We start from the raw sequence: 20,782 nt of genomic DNA, 5'->3' as shown, positions 1-20,782 counted from the left end.
TATTCTTCTCTTTCCACACAGTAATAAAAAACGGCCAAGCTGTTTACCTCCAGGACTACATTTTAAAATAGTTCCCTAACTAGTTTTCCTAGATGGAAAATCTGGAGTGGCTTTGCCCATGCCAAGCCAATGATCGTGCTCACAAGTGGGAACAAACCAGTTTCCTGTTAAATAAAATAGTTTGAAATCTGACCCGTCAGCTGCTATCATTGACCAGCAACAGGAATCAGCATCCATGCCCACACGGACCTGTTTTTTGCAGACTGTTTTCCCTCTTGGAATTACATTTCTTTTATACCTTTTGTTCCAGTTTAGTCCTTGAAAGGGAAGTTTCTTAGAAGGAGTGTGAGTGTTGTAGTGTCAGAAAACCTCATAGAGTAACCATGCTCCGTGCTACCCACCCCTGCCCCCATCCCAAGAAAGACACTGCTTCTGCTGTGGGAAGCCATGATCCTGGGTGGATATGGGTAAACTGGTTTAAAACTGGATTTAAAAAGCCATGGAATTTCCTAGTTCCTCCCACCACTGCCTCGTAACGAGTGATAAGAACAAGACAAGGCACCTGTCTGGTCCGCATCCTCTTCCGTCGCTGGTGACAGGCACAGGGATTTCACAGGCTTGTGGAAGGTGCTGGACAGGGCCTGCTCCTCCAGTAGCTGCAACATGATGGAACTGAGCACTCCGAGCTCCCTGGAGAGCCCAGCTGAGGCGCTGCTGGCCTGGCTGAGCCGGGTGTAAAGCCTGAAGAGGTCGTTCCTCAGTGTCTCATCCCTGAGCATCACGTGCGCAGCCGGCAGGCATGGTGGGACGTGGTTCCGCAGCCACCTCAGGGCTGGGGACACGTCCTGCTCCCTGAGGAGGCTCTGCCTGGCCAGGGACCTCAGCAGCCCCTCGGTGACCACGTGAGTGGACGCACAGGTGACGGCCACTGCCTCGCCCCCAGGTTCACCAGCTCTGAGGGTCTCCCCTCCCTGTGTGGAGGGTGGTGCTGGGAAAACAGGGGCCCAATGGGCTGCATTTCTTCAGCTCAGACACTTCCACGTCTGCAGCAGTGTCACCTTCTTCCTCGTTTTTTTTCTGAGAGTGATGATTTTTCTGATGAGATGAGGCTTGAGATTTGTTCTTGTCTTTAGTATTTTCTGTAAGAAGAAAACCCCACCAAAACAAACATCAGATACTCCAAAGGATTTTCCTGATACAAACTTGTGCAAGTAAGGTGCTCTCCTGTGTTGATTCAGTTTTTACCATGGTAGGCACCAGCCTCGTTAAGCAGCCAGATGGAGTCTGCGCTGTTCCAATGGGCTCCGGGAGCTCCCAGGGACTCCAGTGTGGAGAGTGTGATTGATAACTGGCTAGCTGCAAAAGGTCACGCAGACATGAGAGAGCTTTGCTGAGCACACAGGCACTCTCATGAAAACCAGCAAGGCAGTAAGCTTCGTATGTCCTTGAGCACAGCTGCTATACGATAACAAGACCTTGTAGCTGAAAGATATGAGGGAGAAGCACGGTAAAACTAAAACTTACTCAAACTATGTAACCACAAAGAAATGTAGAAAGAGGCGTAGCTGACTTTTAGTCTGAGCACCAATCCTGAGCTTAACTTTTGCAATATGTATGAGCTGATTATAGAAGATATAAATGTGTGTATGCTACCTGAAATAAACGAGATTTGCTGACCATGATAGCATGAGGCTCTTCTCCTGCGGCTCCGGTTAACCCAACATCTGGCGCCCGAACAGGCTTCTCCCCTACCCTCTCTAGAGCTGCATTGGGGTCGGGTCCCTTTGGACGGCGGATTTACGCCCGGGGTGGTCACATCGGTGCGCCCTGCCGCTACGCGCTGCCGACGCCTGGGGGTTTGCAACGGTACCGGTGAGTATGGAAAGGCAAGCAGCGTATGATCTCTTTACTGCTTTTCTTAGAAAGCGGGGATTTAAGGGGCTTGACTTAGATAAGGAGCTCCCCCCTCTTTTGAGCCATGCTACCTCTTATGGCTCTTTTGCTAACCCCCATACTGTTCATGAATTAGCCGAATGGCGCAGGTATGGGGATAAGCTTTGGGAATTAGTGCTAGATGATGATAAGCCAGCAAAAAAGATGAGCAAGTTGTGGAGAACTGTGCATAATGAATTGCTTATGTGTCAGGCGGAGAAGAAAGCTGTCGATAATGCTCGTGAAATGCACACTAGGAATAGGGCTTATGGGGATGACCCTTCCGCTCCAAACCCTCCGGTCTTTGCAACCGTTGACCTCCCGTCATCTGACTCTGTAGAGCCGGCCAGTACACCCACCGTTCAGCCCTCGCCACAGCCCTCTGCTCCACTAATGCCTTCACCCCCTACCCCCATGAATGCAGAGGCTAGGAATGCCCCTCCCTGTCCTGTTGCCACGGAGCCGTTCCCCGGAGCCTTATCGGACCTCGCGGAGGCTATGGCACGAGAAAGACGGGAGGTATGGGCGGCACTGGCAAATCAGGGCTGGCGGGAGGGAGATACGGATCTGGCCGCGGCAGCTCAGGAGCAGATGTCGTCCCCCCTCGCCCTCCCAGTTATCTTTCACAACAACCCACAGGGAGGGCAACGGGCGGAGGTTACTAATTTAGACTGGAAACTTTTGTCACAACTACGATCTACCGTAGCGAGCTATGGGGTCACAAGCGAACCCGCTAAACAAATGTTAGAATTCCTTTTTAATATGAATCTCCTGTTGCCCGCAGATGTTAGAGGTCTTTCTCGTTTAATTTATACCCCACATCAAAGGTTACTGTTTGAAGCCCGATGGAGGGAAGAGGCGGCTGCAAGTGCCGCACTCCCTCGACCCCAAGGAGACCCCTTACTCGGCATTACCATTGACGAGCTTATGGGTCAAGGACCGCTTCATAGAGTAGAGGCTCAAGCTACCCTAGGTCCTGATAAATTGAGAGAGGCCATGGCAGTAGCTAAAAGAGCTATGGAGAAAATTAGAGCTCCAGGAGGTGTTCCTCTTTATATGGGGATAAAACAGGGGAGGGAGGAGCCTCTTGGCCCCTTTGTGGACAAGATCATTGATGCTTTAAGTAAAGCAGGCATTGCTGAGCACATGCAAGATGCCCTAGTTAAACAATGTATCTTGCAGAATGGGAATGCTAACACTCGTTCCCTCATAGCTTCAGCCCCTGGGAATTGGAATGTTCAAGATTTGTTAGATAAAGCGGCAGCCATGCCTTCCGGCACTCAGGTATTTGTGGTAGAAGCGCTGCAAAAGATAGGTGAGGGGTTACAACAGCAGGCTCAGGCTTTTAGAGAACAAGCAGTATCAGCTCAGACTCAGGTTTTAGCTGCCCTCGCACCCCTCCAAGCGGCGACAGTGCGTCAAAGCCCCAATACCGGTGGGAGGATGAAGTGTTTCCGCTGCGGAAAGCCGGGACACATCCGCCGCGAATGTGGCGCCACGGGCGTATGGTGCGGCAAGTGCCGATCCAATACCCACAACAGCACCGCTTGCCGATCTGGATCGGGAAACTCCAAGACCAGCGCGAAACTGGGCCGCGCCGGGACACAAATAGTTCCAGCCACACCATCGATGGGCAACTCTTGCCAGCAACCTCCGGCAGCCTCGGATTGGACCTAGCAGCAGCAGTAAAAGTTACCCTATATAACAGCAGTCCACATGTGATTTCTACCGGAATTTTTGGACCTATTCTCATTAATGGACAACCCACAGGAGGACTCATTTTAGGTCGATCGTCTGGGTCTGTTTTGGGCCTAATGGTAGAACCTGGAGTTATCGACGCTGATGCTGAAGGAGAGATTTTTGTTATAGCTCATACACTTTTCCCACCGGTGAACATTCCAAAAGGCCAACGGATCACCCAGTTCATACCTCTACCGCAATTAACTATGAGCATACCACCACGATCTGATGAGCCGCGCGGAAAAAAATGCCTTGGCTCCTCAGGAGGTATCACTCTTCCTGTCATAGACTTATCTACAAGACCCAAAAGGATTTGCTGTTTATGTTACCAAGGACAAACGATCATTTTGCATAAGGCATTGTTGGACACAGGGGCGGATACATGTATTATTGATACGGCCAAATACCCAAAGACATGGCCGCTTTTACCAGCTAATACCACAGTTTCTGGCATTGGTAGCATTAAGCTTGCACAACGATCCCCCATTCTTGCTGTAGAGATCGACGGCAAACAAGCTAAAGCAGTGTTTTCGCTGACACCCCTGCCATCGGAGGTCGATTGCATCCTGGGAAGGGATGTTCTGACACAATTGGGATACGTACTTACCGATCGCCCTTTATTGTGATGGCCATTGCTTGGACATTCCCTCTACCATTGACCTGGACCTCTGATGACCCCGTGGTAGTTAAGCAGTGGCCGTTAAAAAGGGAAAATCTTGAGCAGGCACACCGCTTAGTTGCGGAACAACTACAGCTTAAACACCTTCGCCCATCAACTAGCCCATGGAATACGCCTATTTTTGTTATAAAGAAAAAATCAGGAAGTTATCGTCTGCTACAGGACTTGCGAGCAGTCAATCAGCAGATGGAGCCAATGGGAGCTCTACAACCAGGGCTCCCTAATCCAGCTATGCTACCACAGGATTGGCCTATTCTTGTTATAGATTTGAAGGATTGCTTTTTTACGATACCCCTACATCCAACGGATACTAAGAGGTTTGCATTTACCTTGCCTTCCCTTAATAGGGGTGAACCTGATAAGCGCTTTGAATGGACAGTTTTGCCACAAGAAATGCGCAACTCGCCTACCTTGTGTCAGCTATATGTTGACACAGCTCTGCAACCTGTTAGACAAGCGATGCCTAAAACAATTATTTACCATTACATGGATGATATTTTGTTTGCCCGAAGCTCGCCTTTTACAGTCATACAGGTACAATCCATCATTGCCATGTTGAGAAATTATGGCCTTATGGTTTCTGATGAAAAAATTCAAACCCATGCACCATGGAAGTATTTGGGATGGACAATTACACAGAGACAAATACGCCCGCAAAAACTTACCATCCAGGCTCCACCGTCCACTTTGCATGAAGCACAAAAACTATTGGGAGACCTCCAATGGCTTAAGCCTGTAGTTGGCATTCCTAACACCCTTCTAGAAGCGTTGCGCCCCCTCTTAAAAGGCACGGACCCCTGTGCTCCGGTTATACTTTCTGCAGACCAAATCAGTGCCCTTCAAAGTATTTTGTGGTGTGTTGCCAATGGCTTTGTCACCAGGTACGATCCATCCCTTTCTGTTTCACTGACTATTTGGAATAACAAAGATCACCTTCTAGGAGCTATTACGCAGAAAAAGAAAACGGGGGAGAGGCCAGGAAATATGGAGGACTTGGGGGTCCTGGAATGGATTAGCCCTCCCTTACAGCAAAGAAAAACAATTACACAAAAAATTGAAAAACTTGCCTTGTTAATTATGAAAGGCCGATTACGCACAATAGAGCTAAGTGGCAAGGAACCTAGTGTGATACATCTACCTATGGAAAAAGTGTCTCTGGACTGGTTTCTGCTCAACTCCGCAGAATTGGCAGAGGCATTACTACAAGCACCGAGTTTTGTTACAACAGGCCCTCTTAAACCGAAATTATTGCACTGGCTAGGAGAATGGCAATTAATTACTAAACCTTTGAGAGAAGACCAACCTATTCCACACGCAATTACAGCTTTTACTGATGCAGGAAAGCGCTCCCGCCAAGCAGCAGCTACTTGGAACAAGGCAGGCCAGTGGCATCATCATGTGATTCCAGCAAGCCCACAGGACAATCTCCAGACGTTAGAACTATTGGCAGTTATATGGGCTTTTCAAACCTTCCGAGAACCTGTTAATGTAGTTTCTGACTCACTTTATGTAGTGGGAGTTGTCTCCAGAATTATAACGCAAGTCTCAAAGAAGTTAACAACCCCCGACTGAGTGAACTTTTCATGCAACTTCAGCGCACATTACAGGCTGGTTAAAACATTTGATACAAGTAGTGCTTGTGATTTTGCTTGTAATTGTTGTTTTGCTTTTAGTTTTGCCTTGTGTGTTGCAATGTTTGCAGCGTATGGTATTGTCAATGTTTGATAATTTTAAGATAACAATGATAGCAGTAAAAGAAAACGGGGGAAGTGTGGAGAGTGTGATTGATAACTGGCTAGCTGCAAAAGGTCACGCAGACATGAGAGAGCTTTGCTGAGCACACAGGCACTCTCATGAAAACCAGCAAGGCAGTAAGCTTCGTATGTCCTTGAGCACAGCTGCTATACGATAACAAGACCTTGTAGCTGAAAGATATGAGGGAGAAGCACGGTAAAACTAAAACTTACTCAAACTATGTAACCACAAAGAAATGTAGAAAGAGGCGTAGCTGACTTTTAGTCTGAGCACCAATCCTGAGCTTAACTTTTGCAATATGTATGAGCTGATTATAGAAGATATAAATGTGTGTATGCTACCTGAAATAAACGAGATTTGCTGACCATGATAGCATGAGGCTCTTCTCCTGCGGCTCCGGTTAACCCAACACTCCAGGCTGGAACTCTATTCCAAACTGGATCCCCCGGCCTGGAGGTGAGAGAAGCTCCCGAAGGCTTACTTTATTCCCCATGGATTCAAATAGCTAAATCCTCCTTTCAAAGAAATAACACCCAAATTCACTACTCAAGACACAAATTGAGGGTGAAAAAAGCCATTCATCTACCAGAGATAAAGAAATCCTCCTGGCCTTAATAGAATTCAAACTAAACAGAGGATGAAATGCAAACTGACTAAAACAAAGTACTTATCAAATACGTTTGATTAATGTGGCCAAAACATACAGAAATTCATTTACAAGCTGAATAGGAAGAAATTTCCTCTTCACCTGGGATTGATTCTTGTTTTCTCTCATCTAAATTTGTTAGCCCCAGAGTATGGAGTAAGGAAATCATTTTATTTATCACTTTGTTTTCCAGAAACCTGAAAAAAACCCCAAAACTAACCAAACAACAACAAAACAAAAGAGAAAACCACGTTTGGAAGGCAGATCCTCACCAGCAGCTGGTCCATCACCTACAGGCGACCATATCCTAGTGCACTTGCCTGAAACTGTCAGGGCGCTCTGTGCAGAAGAGATTTTTGGTGGATGTAAATGTATGTGAGGGAGAGGCAAGGGGAGGAGGAATGTTCTAGACAGCTCAAAGCCATTACTGTGCCACTTCCTGTGCAGCAGGTCCTGTGACAGGATGTGAATTGAGGGTGTTCGTATTAGTGTCTTTACCTTTTAAATTCCAAAGTGCCATTTTGCTTTCTCAGTTTTTCAAGGAAGTGGTTTTCAATTCATGAAGCCCCTCCACCATCATCCCTCCTACCACAACCTGAAAGCATCTTGATTCTGTTTTCAAAACCACAAGGGACACTTCAGAGTTCAGCAAGTTGTGCCAGTCCAGCCCTTGGTGCGTCTGGCTCCCTGCCTGTCACTTTTCATACTCAGTCATGCAATTACTCTACCGTGGACAGCCAAATTGTTCCCACTTCTCCTGTATTTCTCTGCTTACCTTTTCTCTAAGCTGTGCAGGACCCATGTGAGGTGGCTGTGATCCTGGATCAGCTCATAGGCAGCTCTGCTGGCATGGGCAGCACTTTGGAATATCTCCAGCATACAACTCTGAAACAGAAAATATAACTTGTTCTTTTACCATCAAGATCTAATTATCTAACTTGGAATTAGCAACTGGATCAACTTCAAGGTGAAATGAACACCACCTGCTCTCAGCAACTCCAGGGAAGGAAAGACATTCTCTGTTCAAAGCTACTCTTACAAGAAGTCTCCAGGTAGCGAGAGGATTTTGTCCTTTTGTCCAAGATTTTGATACCTGAAATACTCAGGGTGGATGCTCCCAAACCTGAGAGCTACTGGCACATGAGTTTCCCTCCTGCTGAAGCGCAGTTCAGGTAACAAATGTGCTGCCTGGGGAATGGAGAGCCCCAAAAAAGAAAAGGCCCTGACTGTAGGCACAAAGGCACGGTGCCCACGTGAGGCTCTGTGATGGCAGCAACCTGTTCCAGTTGATAAGGGTTTTACTGGTTTAGACATAAGCAATATGTCTTAGATATATTGCATAGTTTAGACATAAGCAATTTTTTTCCCCCTCCACACATCCAGAAAATCAACAAGGAACAGGTTTTCAAGAAGACGGAGGCAGAGTCAGCTGCTCCTTTTTACTTTGTGCTTGAGATCTCAAAGCCATGCAAACTTCTGTGCTTTGGGGTGTTTCGGTGCTTTCCTTTTAAATTCTTACCTGGGAGCCCTCATCACACAAAGGACTGTTGAAAAAGCAGAGAATGACCTGGAAAATCCTCTGGCAGTCATGAAGCTCACCGCAATGTTTGTCACGCAGCCCTTCCCCAAGACATCCAAGGATCTGCTCACGCTGTGCTTTGTACTGGAAGCCGCAAAGAAAAATACCACCATCAGACATTTAGGCATTTCCAAAAAATAACTGCCCCTAAGAGCATAAAACCTGGTTCCCTGCCAGTGCCAGCTCAGGGCTTACCACAGCTTGTTCTGAACTTCTACAATTCCATTTCCACTGCATGTTTGGGCTGCAGACTGATTGTTCCTGATGGATGTTAGGGATTAAATTTGGAAGGAGTGGAAATTGGGAAGTTGCTCTTCCTAAAACACTTCAGTGGAACTCAACATTACTAATCTAAACTCAGAGATGAATGGAAGCTAGCTGGGGCAGAATATGCTGTTTATTGCGCTCACAGAGCATACACAGCACAACTCACTGTGTGTTAGTATGAAGAAAACAACAAAGCCACCACAGGAATAGCAGTTTAAATTCCAATATGAAACAAAAGAAAGATGCTTCTAAATAACCACCGAGGGGAGAATGAGATTTCAATGTATTTTTATGGCCTTTTTCCATAAATTTCTGAAGAATTACTGGATACCTAAAACGGTACACTTACCTCAGAATCAAAACTGTAGAAAAGCTGGAAAAAACTGGTACTTTCCTCAGGTCCGAGTACTGATGTGACAGAAGAAATCTGTTTACCTTTATGTACATGTGCTCCTCTGTGAAGAGAAGAAGGTGGCATCATTTCTGCCACTCCAACAAACGGACTTGACTCACTGCCTCAGGTCAATGATAAGCTATTCAAACATTGTTTCAAGAATCCCAGGCTTGGAATTCTCAGCAACTGCTCAGCCTGGCTACTTCAAGGTATTTCCCACCCAGGGAACCCAGCGCACCCAGCCTGAAACACCACATTTGCTACAAAGCCGATCAAAAACTTGCACACACAGAGGACACGAGGCTCTAGCGAGCCCTCTTCGGGCAGCGGCAGCTCCCGGGGGGATGTGAACAGCAGACCCCGCTCCCAGCTGGCTCAGCCCGGACTCCCTGCAGCCCTCAGCCAGAGCTGCGGGAAGCTGAAACTGTCCCCGGGAAGCCCTGCCCGGACAACCGGAGCGTCCCCCCCACAACCCCTCTGCTTACCTCGGCCTCGCTCAGCTTTGCAGCAGAGAGCAGCTGCCTCCTGCTGCTGGCTACAGGACGGGGACGGCTCGGGGCAGCTCCGCCGACGGTTCTGCCAGAATGATTTTGTGTTTTCCTCCATTTCTCCGGGGCTGGAGGGCTGCAGGAAGGGGCGTGTGGGGACGGCGGGGAGCGGCGGGAACGTGGGGAACGGGACGGGCGCCCGGCACAAGGGCCACGCCCAGGCCACAGGCAGTGGCAGGACCTCGGCAGAGAGAGGCGTCCCCGCCGCTGCCTGTCAGCGCCGGCCCGGCTCCCGCCCACCCGTGGCGCCGGTGAGCCCACAGCCCGTGGCCGCGCACCTGGAAATGACGCCGAAAATCGCGACCGGGCGGCGCCGTGGTCGGGGCAGGGCACAAGCAAGTCAGGTAGACGCCCCCGGGGTCCTTGCCTTTTTCCCGCCGTCTTTGGAAGGTCAAGCGCGTCGTGCCGAGCCGCCATCTTGGAAGTGACATCACATGATCTCTGCCCTTCTTTGCTGCTGTCTTGGTTGTGGGTGAAGCCATTTACGGTCGTCCCACCATCTTTTTTATGGCATACCTAAGGCCCCCCGGCGCCTTAAAGAGGCACCTGACTAATTCGACTGCCTGAACACAGCCACAGCACTGCCGAGCCCACATCCTGCGTCCGCACACCTGGAAATGCTGTGTAAAGTTGTGCCCAGGCGGCGCCGTGGTCGGGGTCGCGCACAGGCAGTTGCCTGCCATGCACCCGGGGTTTCTGCATTTTTCCCGCCTATTTTCCCGCAAACTTTGGACGGTCGGGCGGCAGCACTGTCCCCAAGCTCACAGCCCGGGGCTGCCACGGACCTCGGGGACGGGCGACAGCTGCAGTGCCCCTCCCTATCCACAGGACGACAGCACTGCCGCACAGCTCGGCCCGGGGATGCCGGGGGGGATCGCTGCAGTACCACTCTCTGTCCACACGGTGACAGCCCTGCCGCACAGTTCGGCCGGGGACACGCATAGGGGACAGGCAGAGAACAGAGGCAAAAAAGCACGTGGCCAAAAATCCTCTCAAATAAATGCCCCAAAAGACCCTCAACCACAACTTCAAACATCCTGCCTCTAACAAAATTCAACCCAAAAAAGCCTTTAGTTTAAGCTTTGTTCCACAAAAAATAAAATTTTTGTATTTATTTTTTTTATATTTTATCATTACCATTTAACTTTTATATTCATATCTACACCTACTATATATATTATAATATATCTCACATGCAATATTGTAATTAGTTATATAATGGATATTTTTTGTATTTTCTATTTCTATTTTTGTTCCTTATATTTTTCTATTTTTGTATTTATTTTTTAAATTTGTGTTTATTTGTTTATATTTTAAATGATATGAATTCATTTACCTAACACATCAGAACCACCATTATTTATAATAAATGAGCCTGGTTTTCTAAAGGGGTAAAGATTTGATTTTTATTTAAATAATATTGGCATACTTTCTCTTTCTGTGCTCTTTCTTGGGGGGGGTGGTTGTAGGGGCTTTTGTTTCAGATTTTTTTTTCTCTTTGTTTTGTTCTGGATTTCTTTATTAGTAAACAAGGAGGTGCAGAGAGTTACAAAAGATAATGTCAACTTTGTTTTATTGCTACCTCTGAAATACACCTTGACACCAAGTTACGGCTCGTAATACTGTGCATGGGTAGAATTAGCCGTGTTAGGGGGTTGAAAGGAAAAAAATGGCACCATGGTGGTGAATAGTGTGAAATAGCTTCTGATTTACCAACATGCATCTGGTAGATTTCCTTGGAAATGTGCTCTAAGACGTACAAAAATTCTAATCAGGATGGAAATTTGGAAAAAATAAATATTCCCTTACTAGAAGCAGAGAGAAAAAACATCAAATAAAAGGAAGGAATAATCTCTAAATCCCAGCTTGCCTGGAAAACAAGCTCAGGAATTTCTAACACTGAAAACTTTTGGAACAGTCATCAAGTTGGTGGAAGTTCATGGAACAATGGTTTAAAATCTGCCTCCTCTGCTCTGAGTTTAAAGGGAAGGGGGAATTGAACAGGTCTAGTTACTCCTATCCAAAAATTATCTGTGTTTTGTGGGAGTAACAACCCAAAGAAACTCCAGTCTTACTTGTATTTGATATCTGAAACTCTGAGCAGAGTTGGGAAGTTTCAGTGGAACAAAAGAGCCACAATTCCTGCAATAAAAAAATTTGACTCAACAAAAGCCAGAAATTTTATTTACAAATCCATGGAAGAGGAGGAGGATGATACCATGAACACACTCCAGCTGAAAGCAAGGATTTATTGGAAAAGGCAGGAAATCAAACTGAGAGTCTCTGGTTATGGTCAGGCAATTATCCAGGAGTCAGAGAGACCAGTGGGAACCTTGGACTGGGATAAGGCCTTCCAATGGCTTCACTTCCTACTGGCTCTCTCCTTCTTGCCAACAACCTGGAAAAGGAAAAACAGCAGGAATAAAGTTACAAACATAGGCAGGCCATCCTTGGTTCAGGCAAACTGAAGTGCAGCTCCCAGGGAGCAAGTCCATGCTGTGCCTCGGGGAGCTCCGGGAATCTGGGATTGCCTGTGGGATTAAAGGGCTGGAAAAGCACACCCACCTGCCAGGTTTAGTGCTGAGACAGAGCAAGGCCTGGGCTCAGGGGCAGCAGTTAGAGCTGGGACTGCAGGAGAACACCCCAAACCCGGGTTAAATATCTGGCATGACACACAGCATGCTCCAGGAGAAACTCAGGTGGGAGAAGCCCCTGGATCATCCATGTTCTTCGCCCTTGGCAGCTTTGCCAGGGCCTCCCTCAGAATTCTGACCTCACCGTGCAGCTCCTACAAAATAGGAGAACTTACGGAAATCATCCAGCAATCCATCGACTTACACTTATTAAGAACCAAAGCTGCAGCAAAATGTGCTCAAACTCTACTGCAAACCAGCAGGTCTGAAGAGACGCAGAAATTTCTTCCAGAGGGGGCATGTTGGTGTTACTGCTTTAATCTCCTGACACTAGAGCATATTTGTACAAAAAATTCATTGAAGCAACTAAATTTAAATGAGATTCTTTTACAGTAAAGCTGGCCAAAAAGGAGTCTCAAAATTAACATATAAGCCACCGAGTTATTTTTTAAAAAAAGGGTGTCTTTGGTGTGTATAATTTTCCAGCGCCTCATGTGTTCAGTCCTTGCCATTTATGTTTACAAAGTTGATGCTTAAGACCTTGTAGAAAGCTCAAAAAAATATCCAGGACAATCCAGGTGTTTTCACAAGTACCCTCACTATGGAGCAGTGCCAGCCCCAAGTGTTTGCTCCCTCAGCCCAGCCCGGAGCAGGGTCGAGCTGCTGCCCAGGACGGTTGCCAAGGGACCCACTTGTTTGAAACTGTAAATGCAAGGGGCCTGCACTGGAGTGCCAATAAATTTGACATAAGCGACTCTCATCTTTAACGGTGACTGATATTCTCAGGGAATCCACATCACCTTAGATGGGGCATTCCGCCATGGATTTCATCCCTCTGCATCTGAAACAAAGCTAGGACAAAAGTCAAAGGGCTGCAGGATAACTGGACAGCTCCAGACACCTGGTGGCAATCTAGGAATACCCTCTACAGCCCTACTACACCCCACATCACAAATTTCAAGTCCCCAGGACTTGTACTATTACCCATACACCCAGACTGAGCAGCAAGGCAGAGCAGCTCCGGGCCAAACACACACCAACACCCGTGAGACAGGACAGGACAAACAAGGGGACACAACAGGGACACAAATCCTCTGGCAAGAAGAATGACCCTGAAGGAGCAGTGAACTAAGAACGAGATGACCGAGGTAAGACTGAAGGCGAGCTGACCAGGCTCAGAGAACCCTGCAGGAAGAAGATGCCAACGGGATGACTTATCCCAGAAGACACAGAGACAGATGCCCAAGAATCCTACGGTCAGAATCCTCTACCTATCTTGGCATTCTTACAAGACCTAATCCACCGGACCGGATAAGGGCGGTGCACAGCTGGTGATACAGCTCAGAACAAGACTTGAAGAGGCATCAGCCTGCATGCTTGCGAAGAGAGACGGATTCCAACGCGTGTGTCCGAGAACACGAAACAAAGACGCCTGGCCGAGGAAGGCAGAGACCAGATATGCTAAGACGGATGCCAGGATTTTTAATAGGCCCCTCGAAGGGCTAAGGGACAAGACATGAAGCACAAGACACCCAAAAGACACAGAGTGCACAACAGACAAGTGACACAACACACACCAGGACTGCTCTGCCCTGCACACCTCAGCACTTTGATCCAAAATGAGACTTTCTCTTCATGTAGCCTAAGGGGTCACATCTGGGACATCCCTGTCTCTAAACCTGACTCAAAAAATCCCTCCCACTGACCCCTGCCCTGGCACCCCGCTTTCATCCCCTCTGTGGGGCTCCAAGCCCTCCACTTCTCTCTCAGATGTCCAGGGAGGCAAATCCACGCCAGTTGCCAAAGAAGGCTGCCTCTCCCTCAGGGAAATTCCTGCTGTTGCCGGGCGGTTGTCTCCTAAGTCAGCTACAATCAAGAAAACCAAATATCAAAGCATAATCTTAGCAGCACGTCAGCCAAAAACCAGCAATTCTGCTACTCACCATCTCCTAAGAAGGCCCGGGTCCTCGGGCAGCACGCCTCAGCTGCGTCCAGAGGCTGACACTCACAGTGCCAAAGCCTTAGAGGCATTACTGGCACTGAGCCCACCCACCACAGCCTCCATTAGGGGTGTGAGCATCCCCGGTTGGGGCAGGACAGGAACGCACGGTGGACATCCCCAGTGAACCTCAACCCTGTGGACTCTGCCCCACCATGGGAACTTCCTGTCTGGCCCTAGCTTAGGGGTACTGCCTGCACCTCTCAGGACTTCTGGCATTGCCTTGCCATTAGGATTGCTGCCTGCACCTCTCTCAGGGAAACAGTGTTGGCAGCAGTGCTGTGAGGGCTGGTATACCTGTACTCTGACTTGTATCCTAGGCTGTACCCCTGATTTTCACTGTGTGTTCTCTAGTTCTTGACTCCTTTACCTCTCAAGCCCTGCCTCAGCCTCTGTATGTGTCACTATAAGCTCCCCCCTTCTGAACCCTACTTCTTTAGAGCCCTACACCTTCAAGGCGGGGACGCTCTACACCGTTAGTGTCCCAAGAGCTGTCCTGTAAGCAGGGCAGGTACATCCACAGTTGTTCCCTGCCTACCCTAAAAAACGTGGCCCTGAGACAGGGCAGAGGCTGACAGAGCCAAACTCTTTGCACAGACAAAGGCACGAAGCCTTACCAACCGCCGCCCCGAGAGGGAAATCAGGAGCACTTCCACCGGCTGCGGAGAGACGGGGAATCCCAGGGTGGGTGGGGCGGGAAAACCCCCGTTATCCCCAGCCCTGCTGGATCCTGCTCCCCACTATCGCTTCCTGCCTGGCCGTGTCTGCACATGTCAGAGCGTCTGGTACGTTCCCGCACTAGGGCTGCTGCCTGCACCTGCTCTCAGGGAAAGCGTGCTGGTAGCAGCGCTGTGAGGGCCAGTATACCTGTACTCTGACTTGTATCCTAGCCTGTACCCCTGATTTTCACTGTGTGCTCTCTAGCCCTCGAGTCCTTTACCTCTCAAGCCCTCCTTCAGCCTCTGTGTGTCACTGTAAACCCCCCCCTGCTGAACCCTACTACCGTACACCTCGCAATCAGCATTGCCCTATAACAGGATGCTCCTGGGAAAGGGATCCCAGGGTGTGCTGGGCCAGGAATCCCCCGCTGCACCCTAACCCTTTGGACTCTAAAAGGAGACCAACAATGTCAAACTCCCTAGAACATGGAGATGGGTCAGAACTGCCCTGCCAAGGCTCTGGTGCTGCTGAGGAGAAACCCTCACCCTTTAATCCTGAGGGGACCATCCCACTAGGGCCCTCTCCTGTAAGGTAACTTTAAATCACCACCCAAGACTGAAAAGGTTTTCTCCCTTCTCCCGACCGCCAGCCCCAACACTTAGCTTTTGGAACACCAGCAGGTGAAATGCATCCTCGACAGAAACGAACATCTCAGCACCGTGGACGTCCAGAGGTTCTCTGCGTCCACCTCAGGGCCGCTGTACCCAAACTTTGGCTCCACACCTCCTCACACTACCTAGGATCACAAAACAGAAAATGCGACTATCCCCCTCCAGAAGAGTAATCCCCGGGGCTCCTCAGCACCGCTGTCGTGGCTCCCCCTCAGATCTTCATCCCGCTCCAGAGGCTGCCGGGAGCGTACCCAGCAAAAGGAAAAGGTACGTGCTGAGCACGGCGCACACCTGTGGGTCACTCTGCCTAAAGGCCGACTCACCAGCTCCCTCTGTTCCTTGGCACGCCTAGGACAGCAGCAGCACCTGCAAAGCAAAAAATCACGCCGAGTTGCTGTGAAACAGCACCTCCCAGCTCTGACTGAAGCACGCCACAAATATACCTTAATGCTGCACCCATCTGGCCTCTGGCATCCGGGGCCAGTACATCTGGTAGGGGGACACCCGAAAATCAAAAAAAAAAAAAAGAACAGTGAATGCTTAGAGTTGCACCAGCAAATAAGACTTGAGCAATAGTAACTACTACTGCCTACCCATCACTGCTCACCTTGCCCGCTGATATCCGGCCGTACCTCCTAAAAAAAACGACAAAGAACAGCGCTGTAACATAGCCACCATTTACACCTCCACTGCAAACACAAACAGTGACTGACCTTCTCGGGGGAGCCCCCTCACCCAGGATGGGGCATTCCGCCATGGATTTCATCCCTCTGCATCTGAAACAAAGCTGGGACAGAAGTCAAAGGGCTGCAGGATAACTGGACAGCTCCAGACACCTGGTGGCAATCTAGGAATACCCTCTACAGCCCTACTACACCCTACATCACAAATTTCAAGTCCCCAGGACTTGTACTATTACCCATACACCCAGACTGAGCAGCAAGGCAGAGCAGCTCCGGGCCAAACACACACCAACACCCGTGAGACAGGACAGGACAAACAAGGGGACACAACAGGGACACAAATCCTCTGGCAAGAAGAATGACCCTGAAGGAGCAGCGAACTAAGAACGAGATGACCGAGGTAAGACTGAAGGCGAGCTGACCAGGCTCAGAGAACCCTGCAGGAAGAAGATGCCAACGGGATGACTTATCCCAGAAGACGCAGAGACAGATGCCCAAGAATCCTACGGTCAGAATCCTCTACCTATCTTGGCATTCTTACAAGACCTAATCCACCGGAACGGATAAGGGCGGTGCACAGCTGGTGATACAGCTCAGAACAAGACTTGAAGAGGCATCAGCCTGCATGCTTGCGAAGAGAGACGGATTCTACTATGTGTCGAAGCATAAGGTTTAATGGCATCAGCACCTCACCAAGGAATAGGATCTGTTAAGAACAATGCCTAGCATTTCCAAGAGGTTGTTCAAAGGCCTAAGTCAAAAGACACACCATACGAGACACCCAAAAGACACAGAGTGCACAACAGACAAGTGACACAATACACACCAAGACTGCTCTGCCCTGCACACCTCAGCACTTTGATCCAAAATGAGACTTTCTCTTCACGTAGCCTAAGGGGTCACATCTGGGACATCCCTGTCTCTAAACCTGTCTCAAAACCCCTCCCAGTGACTCCTGCCCTGGCACCCTGCTTTCATTCCCTCTGTGTCTCTGAGCTTTCCAATTATCTCTGGGATGTTCAGAGATGAGAATCCATACCGTGTGCTAAAGAAGGCTGCCTCTGCCTCTGGGAATTCTTTGCTGTCACCCAGCTGCTGTCTATCTAGTCAGGTACCATACAGAAAACCAAACATCAATGCATGATCTCAGCAGATCTATGTGCCGGTCAGTGGGAGGGTCTCAGTATACTACCTGTGGACCACCTAATTCACACAAACAGTAATGGATGCTTAGATTTACACCAGAAACACCACTACCCTGACCACACAAATACAGGAGTTTTAGAAAAGAAAAAACAAACAAAAATCCACCAAACAAAAGCCAACTATTATTTCTCCTAATCCAGCTACCAAATACAATAAAAATAACTCCTATGTCTAGTCTCCTGAAAAAACCTCCAAAGTAAATACCCAGGACCCCCCCACCCTAAAACTAAAAGATCCATTCAACTATAAACAGTATCTCCCAAATTATCCATAACTATAGAACACATACTATAGCCAAACAAGCTAAATACACAAATCCCTATAACACAAAAAAACAATAATCTGATTTTAAATATTATTGTACTCCAAGAAATGAACTACTGCCCCTTACCTCAAACCCACCAAAAAAACACTACACACCATGATAAAAGCCACCCCTAAATAAATAAAACCGCCCCCATACCTCACACTACAACCAATTACACCACTGTAAACCTCAGGAAACAAATCCTTGGAAATCATAATACCCCACCAAAATAAAAACCTCCAACAACACAACTCAGTTCAAAAACAACCTAACCCACATGTAAACTAAGAAGCCTAATGTAAAGTAAATAGATCACATTCCTCATCATACACTATTGCCAAGCAAAATAAAGCTACACAATAAGTTATTAAAGGCCGCTTTAAAACCATTAAACAGAAAAAAATTTGGAAAAAAAAAAAAAGCTGCCTCTAACAATACACCTAAACTTCAACCAGCCAGGGTGGCCCTACCCAATCTGAATCCCTGCACACAATGATCAAAACCCCAATAGCACATATCAGAAGCTTATCAAAAAAGCTACTTAATTGTATGTTGTTGGGGGTTAGGTTTGTTCCTTCTTTCTCTAAAGAATTTTTTCCCCACAAGTTACCAAGGAGATCAAGTGTTGGATACTTGAGAGTACTTAACTGAAACAAAGAGGTGGACAAAAGGTGGAAGGGGGAGATAACGCAGGTAAAAGACAAAGCTTGAGGCAGCGGCGTGCTTTTCTGCTTCCGGCATTCGGGGAGACGCGTGTCTGCCGCTCCTGGAGGAGCTCAGCTGCCGAAAAGCACGCCGAGCGGAGAACGGCTGTTGCTGGCTGGAGGAGTTTCACTGTGGCCAAAGGGATCCAGTCCTGGGAAATCTACTATCACCGGTTCGGCCTGAATCCGGAGTTTTCCCAGCCACCCGCGGGGAGCTGGTCCAGGCCCTGCCTCTCCTTCGGCTTTCTTCGGCGCTGCTCCTCTTGCTGCAGCGTGACCCTGCACCCCCTGCCCTGCCGGGACATCCTGCCCCTGCCTGCCGGGACACCCTGCCATCCCAGCTACCTGCCGGGACTTTTCCACAGTTCCAGCTTGGTGCTCTGAGGATCCTGCAGGGACACCGAAACCAAACTGCCCTGGGTTTTGTGAAACAAAGCCCTCAAGGTTCTTGGTACTGTTGTCGTTTGTCATTAATGCTGTAGTTGTTTGGTGGTGGGGGGGAGTTTTTTTTTGTGTTTGTTTGCTTTGTATTACATACTAGTAAAGAACTGCTATTCCTATTTCCCAAATCTTTGCCAAAGAGCCTCTGATTGTAATTTTACCTAGCAGATACCTGTCTTCCTAAACCAAGACATATGTCAAATACAAACCCACCCATAAAGTTATCTTCACTCAAAAACCAAATTACATGTAATAAATAATGCCAAAAAAATCAAACAAAAGACTATATATCATCAAAGAAAGCAACAGTGAAAAAAAACACGTATAAGTACCCCTATTTATAAAATCCCAGGTGGAGAGAAATCCCTCTTACTTTAAACACAAACAAAAACAGAAGAGGAGTTTCATTATTCATTTTGAACTCTTTTTGCCTTCGTAAGCCCTTTTTCTTCTGGGAGCACTTAAAAGAGATTAGCAAAACAAAGCTGAAAAAGAGAAAAATCCCCCCTACAACTCCACACTGGCTTACCTGCTGCTGCTGTCTGCCACAAAGAAACACTCCACATCCATGTACTCCTGCAGGCACTATAAGAGGCTTTCCCACCACTGCAGCAACCCCACATAGAAACTCAACATGAGTTCCTCAACCTCTACAGCTCAATGGAAAAGTGAACCGAGGCTCCTCTGTTAAACCGCCCCTGGCAGGAACCGCCCCATCATCATTGTAACATCTCACACCTGCAGCTGGTCTGCTCCCTCATTATCCTGACAGGTCACACCTGTGGCTGCTCTGTTCTCCCCTCACCGTTTACAGCTCATACCTGGGGCTAGTCTGTCCCCTCAATCATTCTGTGACAGCTCTCACCTTGCGGCTGCTGCCACTCCGAGTGTGAGGGCAGGGGCAGAGCGGACTTGCTGCTTATTCCCCAGAGAGTTCAATGTCTGCACCTGACACGCTGGGGCAGCGGGCTTTCCTTGCTATGGGTAAGGGTCCCTCTTCTGCAGGTGCCCAAGGCTGAAACTGGGATTCCACCTCCAAAAGTCCATATGCCTGAGATCCACAATTCCTTAGGAAATCCCCCAGAAGTCATTACCCTCCATTTAGAATTTTGCCTTGGAATCATTGTTAACTTGTCTTTCTGTGGAAGTGTTTCAAACATTCATTGAGAGTTCAGAAGCCTGGTTGGCTTTTTCATGACTTAGCTGACAATCCCAGGCTAAATCCAAACACCCAGAATTACGAGGAACTACGGAGACCATTTATAAATACTCCCCTTCCTTGCAACTTTATCGCTTATCGCAGATCCCTGGGGCAGATTTACTTTCTTCCCAACAGCACCATTCTGGCAGAGATCCTACTTCTCAGACACAAACCGAACGCAAACCTGCCACGGGGGGGATGGGGCGGGCGGGGGCTGGGCTGGTGTCAGAGCCGGGGTGGAGCCTGGGCTTGCAGCGGGGGAGCGGGGCTGGGGCCGGGGGTGAACGGGGCCGGGGGGGATCAGGGCCGGGGGATCTGGCAGAACCCCGGGCCCTCAGAGCAGGGCCGGGGCCGGGGCCGGGGTGGGGGGGCCAGGGAGGATCGAGGGAGAGGGCGGAGCCACGGGCCCTCAGAGCGGGGCCGGGGCAGAGTCTGGGGCAGAGCACAGGGCGGGGCCAAGGCGGGGCCGGGGCAGGGACGAGGGAGTAGGACCGGGGGCGATTGAGGCCGGGGCCGGTATGGGGGTAGAGCCCAGGCCGGTGCCAAGGGTTATCGGGGGATCGGGGCCGGGGGGCTGGTGCCGGTTCTGAGGGCGGGGCGGAGCCCCCGGGCCCTCAGCGCAGGCTGGGCAGGGCCGGGGCCGGGTGGGTTCCCAGGGCCCGCTGTCCAATCAGCGCTTCCGATGCCTCAGAGAGCCCACGAATCGCGAGCCGGGTGGGGGTCAAAAGGGCCCCGGA

The 20,782-nt window shown here is 49.0% G+C and overlaps 2 long non-coding RNA genes across 2 annotated transcripts; both read right to left on the bottom strand.

Annotated features, from left to right (window-relative positions):
• Positions 1–1,015: 1,015 nt before the first annotated feature.
• LOC136304807 (uncharacterized) lies at positions 1,016–9,621 on the bottom strand. Its single transcript, XR_010724822.1, has 5 exons — positions 9,478–9,621; positions 8,948–9,053; positions 8,272–8,415; positions 7,528–7,637; positions 1,016–1,139 (listed from the first exon to the last, which is right to left on the bottom strand). It is a non-coding gene; the product is annotated as an uncharacterized lncRNA (long non-coding RNA).
• Positions 9,622–11,315: 1,694 nt separating this feature from the next.
• On the bottom strand, positions 11,316–19,515 carry LOC136304808 (uncharacterized). Its single transcript, XR_010724823.1, has 3 exons — positions 19,374–19,515; positions 12,106–12,328; positions 11,316–11,938 (listed from the first exon to the last, which is right to left on the bottom strand). It is a non-coding gene; the product is annotated as an uncharacterized lncRNA (long non-coding RNA).
• Between the last annotated feature and the right edge of the window lie 1,267 nt (positions 19,516–20,782).

Source organism: Chamaea fasciata, unplaced genomic scaffold (assembly GCF_029207755.1).
Source record: "Chamaea fasciata isolate MVZ Bird 193981 ecotype frontalis unplaced genomic scaffold, bChaFas1.0.hap1 SCAF_183, whole genome shotgun sequence".
Taxonomy (NCBI): Eukaryota; Metazoa; Chordata; class Aves; order Passeriformes; family Sylviidae; genus Chamaea; species Chamaea fasciata.
The sequence above is the reverse complement of the archived record's forward strand: the minus strand, read 5'-3'. Positions and strand labels throughout refer to the sequence as shown.